At 35.3% G+C, this 8,179-nt stretch overlaps 1 long non-coding RNA gene across 1 annotated transcript; it reads right to left on the bottom strand.

Annotated features, from left to right (window-relative positions):
* Positions 1 to 388: 388 nt before the first annotated feature.
* Positions 389 to 6,739, bottom strand: LOC117663900 (uncharacterized). Its single transcript, XR_004590870.2, has 3 exons — positions 6,560 to 6,739; positions 5,379 to 5,467; positions 389 to 923 (listed from the first exon to the last, which is right to left on the bottom strand). It is a non-coding gene; the product is annotated as an uncharacterized LOC117663900 (long non-coding RNA).
* Between the last annotated feature and the right edge of the window lie 1,440 nt (positions 6,740 to 8,179).

The following is an 8,179-nucleotide window of genomic DNA, read 5'->3' on the forward strand; positions in this document are numbered from 1 at the left end:
AATTCAAGCCTACCCAAAGAAACTAAGTCTGTGCTATCTCGAGTTTTGTGAAACATGGCCATAAAAACATGCTTAAATTATTTTTTATTGTAGAGCTGATTATTGCCATTGGAAATTATTTCTGAGTTCTAACTGGGAATGTAGGCTCCAATCTGGGTCGGTCACTGGGACCAGATTAGATCCTACAACATTATCCTGGGACATATAAATTCACTTTCATTTGTAACTGGGAATAATCCAATCAAAAACTTTTAAGAAGCACCTTTCCACATGAGAATGAAACCTCAGTACATTGCATGCTGGAAATATGGGTGGATATCTGAGCTTTCCACACATACCTATAGGCAGAGAAGAGTTTTGTTTCATTTTGATTTTCTCTGAGCCAAAATATTTTCCATTGTGTTTATTCAAGCATTGATACTAAACCTAATCAATTGCTAATATTCTTTCTGCATATAATGGGGGTCGTAAGACAGCCTTTACTTCAAGGGGGAAATGGTTTGGTCTGCAAGTTATGCGTGCATTTATGTGTCTCTCTTTTCCTTTTCCTTTCCATATCCCTATCCATGGATCCATGATGGAGACAGATAAAGAGGGCAACATGGATGACAATCTGTGTAGTCATTTTGACATCATTCACCTTATTATGGATGTCTTTGTTCCTGTCTTTCTTTTTATATAAAAGTGGCATGTTGCCTTTGTTAGTCAAAATGTGGATGCAGTTTTGATGGTAGTAATTTTTTTAATGTTTAAAAAGATGGCTGTATATCTGAGGATCTCTGCAAGCTCTTTGCAAATGGAACTACATCATTGGCTTGAACCTAGCAGGTTATTCTTTCTCCCAGTTGCCAGATGGGTCTTCTTTCTCCTTGGACATTTATACTGCATTTCCATCTGTAGAGAAATCTTGAATCCCAGCAGCTCTGAAAAGCAAAGCAATAAATCAGGATCTTGAGCAGCCTGTTTGGCAATGATAGGCCCACCCGACATTTCTTCAGGGTCTCAGCCATTTGTAGGAACGCTGACAGATGATGATAAATAGCTCTGGGAGCCAATTATCCTCACCTCTGCAAGCAGCTTACCAGGCAATCATATCTTCCTCCCTTGGAGGCTACACCCAAGCTGGAGAGGAGAGTCTGAAGAGGTAGTGTAGCAGCTTTTCTACATCTTCAGTAGGGAAAATCTGATGGCCATCCATTTAAGTGCATTCTTTGGGGAATTCCATACACGCTAAATGCAATGTTGTGATGAATCAGATGTAATTTCAAATCCATCAATATTATTTTAACATTTGTAGGAACATGAAGCCATTTATGAGTCATTGTCAGAGTTTCTAATTCTTTGGTCCATGTTTGATATATCCCCAAAGGATCTACTTTAAAAATCTTCTTGACCTTTTGATAAATATAAGTGCAGGTTTCACTTCTGTCATGGGTTTGATCAAATAGGAAAACATTCTAAGTGTCTTTGAAATAGCGAAGTGTCTGGTCCATATTGAGTCATTATGTTTCAGTTTTACTGTCACTGTTGTGAGCTTAGGAAGGACAAAGTCAGGAAGAATCCTTAAAATGATCATAATAATTGATCTTATGATGCACCAAGGCTTAAGGAGCCTTGGTGGTGCAGTGGCTAAAGTACAAAGTAAAGCTAGCTGCCTGCAATTACTGCAAGTTCAAATCTCACCAGGCTCAAGGTTGACTCAGCCTTCCATCCTTTCGAGGTAGGTAAAATGAGGACCCAGATTGTGGGGGCAATAAGATGACTTTGTGTAAAAAGAACACCGCTTAGGGGGGCTGAAAGCCCTACTAAGCAGGTATATACAAAAGTATGAAGGCTATTGCTTAACACATTGTAAGCCGCCTGAGTCTCCGGAGAAGGGCGGCATATAAATCGAACCAATAAATAAATAAATAAATAAATAAATAAATAAATAAATAAATAAACCCTACTTTCCATTAAAATATCTCACCATCTATTTTTAAAGTAAATTGTTTTCCAAAGATTTAAATATCCAAACAAGAATGTCAATTCTCTGACTAAAGAGAGCAGTTTAATTGTCCCCTTCTCAGTGATTCTGATGGATATTTCTTCACTGCTAACAACACAGAAGCAACTGTTAGGTCTCTACAGTCCAACAAATGGCTGATTAGCTGGGTAGTATAAAAAGTAGGAAAAGTGCCTTGGGATTATTTGGGACAGTCATGTGGAATATGAATTACTCTTTTTAGATACTAGATATATAAAATAAAGACCACCTAATGGCAGTTTGTTCATATAGAAAAACATCTTTGTGTGTGTATGTAGTTATTAAGTACCTGTTCTATTCCTGACCACTGGCATAGGTCTCATAATATGGTACTGGAGTGAAATAAAACCCTGAGTAAATTAGCTTTTGAGTTTGTTTGTTTGTTTATTTATTTAAACAATTTGTAGGGCCGCCCCTCTTGCTACTTTAATTTCTGGGCGGCTAACAAGAAATTAAAATCTGAAAACAAAACAACTCAAGTTAATTAAAAAAGAAATTGCAGTCACAATAAATCAATGAGTAAATGAGGTTCTTTTGTTGAAGATTTTATATGGGTAATATTAGAGGTCTAAATCTATTTGCAAATGCTTTCAAGCAAAAGTAGGGAGGCGAGATGCCAGATGTCTGATCTACAATCTCTGTCCTTCCTCCAATTTTGAAAGCTTTTTCTTAATCTTGGGCTGCATCATAAACAAATTGGCAAATGACTGTGACATGGAATGTTGTTTGAAATGTGTTAAAGATTATTAGAAATGAAGGGAAAAATCTGGTAACTACTGGTTGCTTGAATAAAACAATACCAGAGAACTAATATTATTCCCACTATTAAGGTTTTCAGGGATGATATACATAATGACTCTGAATCACAAAGGCAGTATTTTTTTTTCATGTTTATAGCTTACTTTATATTATTGAGTCATATATATGGGTTATATATGGGTTATATACAAACTATATATTAAAATCAAGAAATTCAGTTAGCTGCAGTTTTATGTCTGCAAGATGTCATGAATACAATCAAATCAGTTAAATAAGTCTCTGGCCCCTGATGGATTTTGTTTTGACCAGTATATTTTTCTAATTTTGGCCTCATGTTGCTGAAGGTCTACAAATATGCCTGCTTTGTTCAAGAAGCTTTTATACCTATAATTCTGAAGGCAGGAAAAGATATTATGAATTGTGCTAGTTTCCTTCCAATTTATTTCTTGAATATGCATGCAAAATTTTGAAAGCAACTTTGGCTCCAAGACAGTAAGATATATTTTTTTCAACAGTGAATCCTGCAGAGTGTTTTTTTTTTTTTAAATAAAAGATGGCAAGCATCAGGCAATAGCTGATAAATTGGATCTGGTGATGGTTGTCAGGAACTGAGAAAGCTTTAGACATGGTACAAATTAAATTTTTGGAATATATACTAGTTAAACCTAGTTTTTCTTTTTATTTTTTAAATTGGATTAAAATGTGGTATTCAAAGCCATTAGCAAAGGTTTCCATAATTGAAACTATTTCCTTACCTAGAAGGTTGCAATATAAAACTTGTCAAGGATGTCTGATTTCTCCTTATTAAATTTAGTGATATTGTAACTAATCATTGGTTTGTTTTATTAGGCCATGTAAGGATATTTTAGGTGTCAGGGCTGCTGGAATGAAGAATAAATTATGCTTATACACTAACGATACTTTTATGTCTTGTTGATAATTACAATCTTTTAACACAAAGGATGGTTGTACAATATTTTGACAAAATTCCATTAACTGGAATAAAACTCATCACTTTCTTATTGGTTCTGAGGTTTTTATGGACATTGATAAACCACTCTGGATGAATTCGTTTAAACAGAAATTGTTATTATTCCTAGAAATATTTCTTTGTTGTTGGAAGTTAATATTTCCAGCCGTTTATGTCAGATTAAAAAATATATAAATTCATGAAAAAGTCTCCATTGAAAAATAGGAAGAATAAAGATTAAAAAGGACATTACTTTAAGGTTCATATGTATTCTTAGAGGGATTTCTATTTTAATATTTTGATAGGTATTGACAGGATATTGGGAAAGTTTTTATGAAATGATCAGACTCCTTGATTTTCCTAATCAAAATTACAGCTTTCATGTGAAGATGGAGAATTTGATTTTCCTGCTTTTTAATTATAGCATTTCTATTGCTTCCTGGAATTCAAGGGGTTTATTTCAAAACTCATTATCGGTTCAGTTACAATGCTATTATCTTGTCCCTTTAATATATTGCTAGAATCTAGTTTTAGTCATAATTCAGATGCATTTACTTCATTAAAAGCTGTAAGATATATTTGGGAAATGTACATATAATATACAATTGAGTGGACTTCCTCTAAGAAGTTGACAATATGGGATAATTCAGTCCTTCAGATTGTAGAATAAGCATTTTTCTGGAGTTCATGGACAAAACAATGCATGAAGACGTTTTTTTCCAAATTGCAATTTTGACTGCTTAATGGCAATATATTACATTACAATATCCCTTGATAACAATGTGGGTTTAATGCATTAAATGGGTTTGAAAATCCTAAAGTATTAACATCACTGGAAGAGATTCCTAGACATTTCATGACCTTAAGATGATATCAATTCAGCATTTTTAAAGGTATATGGGGCAGCTCATAGGTTGTACAGTAAAGGTTGGAGGATTGGAAGTTTAACTCCAATGATAATGCAGCATATCAGAGGGACTGCGACTCTTGTTTTCAATCTACTCTATATTGTCACAGGTTTTTTTTTTATTATTGACAGAGTTGTAAATAGTTTACTTGGAAAAAAAAGTAAGGGTCAAAGTATATTCTGAACATTTGTAACAAAGTATATTCTGAACATTTGTAACCTACTAAAGGCTACAAACAGAAGATTCTTCTACTCTGGTGGAAAGATTCTAATGACACCTATCTGAAATCCTGAAGGAAGACATACTTATATTTTATTTTATGAACAAATTTGCTATCAAAGTTGTGGAAAATTTGACCAGAATTATTTTATATGTTCTATACGGCCAAGGCTCAATATGTTGTTGAAGTTTTAAAACCATTGTATATTTAATTATTGAATAAGTAGAAGTATTTATTTTTTCTTCCTTTTTGTTTTTGTTTTGTTTTTCCATACTTCATGTTCTGCTTGGATTTTTGTAGAGGTGGTCCTAGTTTAACAACTACTTCTTCAGAAACCTTTCAAACTTGCAATGACACTGAACAATGAATGGTCCTTGAAGTTCCAGCTGTGGCAGTTCTCCCATGGTCATATGATTGCAATTTGAGCATCCAGCAACTAGCCTTGATTTCCCAAATGTTGCAGCATACCATGATCATGTGATTGTGATTTCTAACCTTCCCTGCTTGCTTCCCACAGGCAAACTCAATGGAGAATCTGGCAGGAAGTTGAAAGTTGTGATTAATTGAAGTCCTCATTTAATGACCTGTGGTGATTCAAACAATAACATTAGCCAAGGACTGATGGAACTGCTGTAAGTGGCATGATCATGTAATGTCATACTTTGCAACCATATTGCTTAGCGTTAGAAATTATAGCCCCAATTATAATCCCAATATAAATCCTTCCATTCCCCACTATCCTGTCAGAGCTGAAGAAGCTTCTGGGATGAGAAGCAAAACATATTCAAAGAAAAAACAAAGTCCAATTGCGTCCTGAAAAAGCACCTTTGGGACAACCATGACCTGGATGACTGAGAATCTCTACAGACATTTAGCTATGCAATTTGGGATAAACATCCTTTGAATGATGTGGGGGTAGGAACGATTTCCAGAGAAAAAAATTGCAGAGTTCAAAAACCAGGAGCACTACTCAGGTGACCCTGAGGACACAGATAAACCTCCAAGTGCTTCAACAACCCTCTAAAAGGAGGCAAATGACCAGCTGTCTGCAAGGAACATAAATCCTTCCATTCCCCACCATCCTGTCAGAGCTGAAGAAGCTTCTTGGATGAGAAGCAAAATGTCTTCCAAGAAAAAACAAGAAAGTCCAGTTGCTTCCTGAAAAAGCACCTTTGGGATACAGTCACAATTACTGCTAAGTGAGGGCTACCTTTTATTACTATATTTGGTTATTGTCTTCTGTGGTTTTTATATAATAAAAAGCAATGAAATAGATTTTAAAAGTAGAGGTAGACAAGTAAGGGCTTTTCTGGGCTGGAAAAATGTTCCTGGGAGTTAAAATTTTCTTCACCTTCTGTTACCTGACTGTTAACCATCACTCTATTGAATTTCAAGAAAAAACGACTTCAAATTCTTCATAATATCTCCTGTTCTTGGCTAGGGAAATCGGAAAGAAATCTAACAAGGCAGCATTACTGATTCAACTCATCCAGTTCTTTTACCAAGTTTCTATATTCCCCAAGAATAAAGATTCAACCACAAAAGATTTCAGGCTTGCATGTCCTATTAGATAACTATTCACAGAATTCTTTAATTCTTAATAATTTGTACCATGTTTAGTTTAGGTGTGTGACTTTAGAAATAAATAAATGAAAGGAAACTGGAAGAAAATTTACCTTGCAACTCTCAGTTAGACTGGAGAGGGGAACAAAATTTACCAAAGTCTTGAGAGGGGAGGACATTCTCGTAATATTAGGTGAGAACAGTGTTTCTTAACTATGATTCATAAAACATTGGAGGTCCTCAAAGATCTTTCATGTTTTCAGATGTATTCTTGCCCATCATGAACATTTTTAGTTTCCTGGATCCACCTTTTTCCTAGAAGATAGATAGATAGATAGATAGATAGATAGATAGATAGATAGATAGATAGATAGATAGATAGTACATATACACTTTTATACAACAGTTTCAGTAAAGGATTACTGTATGGCTCCATCCATATTACAACTCCTAACCTCCCCAAAATAGCTCTAGCAATAATATAATATGCTATACTTGCCAGTGGATAGTTCTAGTACTGTCTTGCTTTCCCACCCTCCATCCCCGTTGCTTTTTCTAAGCTAGGAATGGGGGCTATAGAAGTCATTGGTGGAATTACCTAGAACTGCAGATTCTGTCAGTCTTTGTTAGGTTCACAACCAGAGACTTGGAGGTCTATGTTACAACAAGAAGGTTGCAGCCAGCAATTATTTCACCAACAAAGCATCTTCAGGCTCCCAATAAGAGAATGTATTTGATCAAGGAGCATATTGCATCAAGGAGACGATTATATTGAATAATACCCAGAAATGTGTGGTTCTATTAGCCTAATCTAGGTCAGGACCATAAATTGTCAGTACACAAAGCCTATAAAAAGTCTAATGTGTTATCAGTCTTAACAGCCACAGACAGCAAAAATTCCTACCAGTAAAATTCTTAAGCTGGATGTTTAGCTTGACTAATTGCAATTTACATGCTCTGAGGGGAGAAGCAGAAAAATCTTCAAGGTGCCTGAGGCCGGAAGGCTGTTCTTCTGTTATGAAAGAATACAGAGTAGTAGGATTATGTGTGTATTTATTATTGTATTTATATCTCACTTTTTCTCTAAAACTGAAGGAAGTACACATAGCGTTTTCCCATTTTATTTTCAAAATTTTCCTGTAAATTAGCCTGGGGAAGAGAGTGAGAATGTCCCCATTCATGGGTGAGTGATCTCTACTGTTCAATCTGACGCACATCTTATACCCTGCACGCCATTCTATGACATGGCTGAGCATAATTGAAATAAAACGAAATATATTACCTAAGAAGAACCACATCACTGAGAAGAAATGTAAAATTAAAATTATCAAGTACAGGTAGTCCTCAACTTACGACCACAAGTGAGTTCAAAATTTCTATTGCTAAGTGAGACATTTGTTAAGTGAGTTTTGCTCCATTTTATGACCTTACTTGACACAGTTGTTAAGTGAATCACTGCAGTAACCTGGTTGTTAAGTCAATCTGCCTTCCCCATTGATTTTTACTTGTCAAAAGGTGATCCCAGGGCACCGCAACATTGTAAACATGAGTCGCTTGCCAAGTTGTCTGAATTTTGATCACATGACCCTGGGGATGCCGCAATGGTCGTAAGTGTGAAAAGCAGTCCTAAGTCACTTCTTTCCATGCCATTGTAACTTGAACAGTTACTAGAATGAACTCTTTTACATCAAGGACTATCTGTATATTGGTTATACCTACAGGTATTTTTTGAC

This window comes from Pantherophis guttatus, chromosome 3, assembly GCF_059756535.1.
Source record: "Pantherophis guttatus breed Tessera chromosome 3, ASM5975653v1, whole genome shotgun sequence".
NCBI lineage: Eukaryota > Metazoa > Chordata > Lepidosauria > Squamata > Colubridae > Pantherophis > Pantherophis guttatus.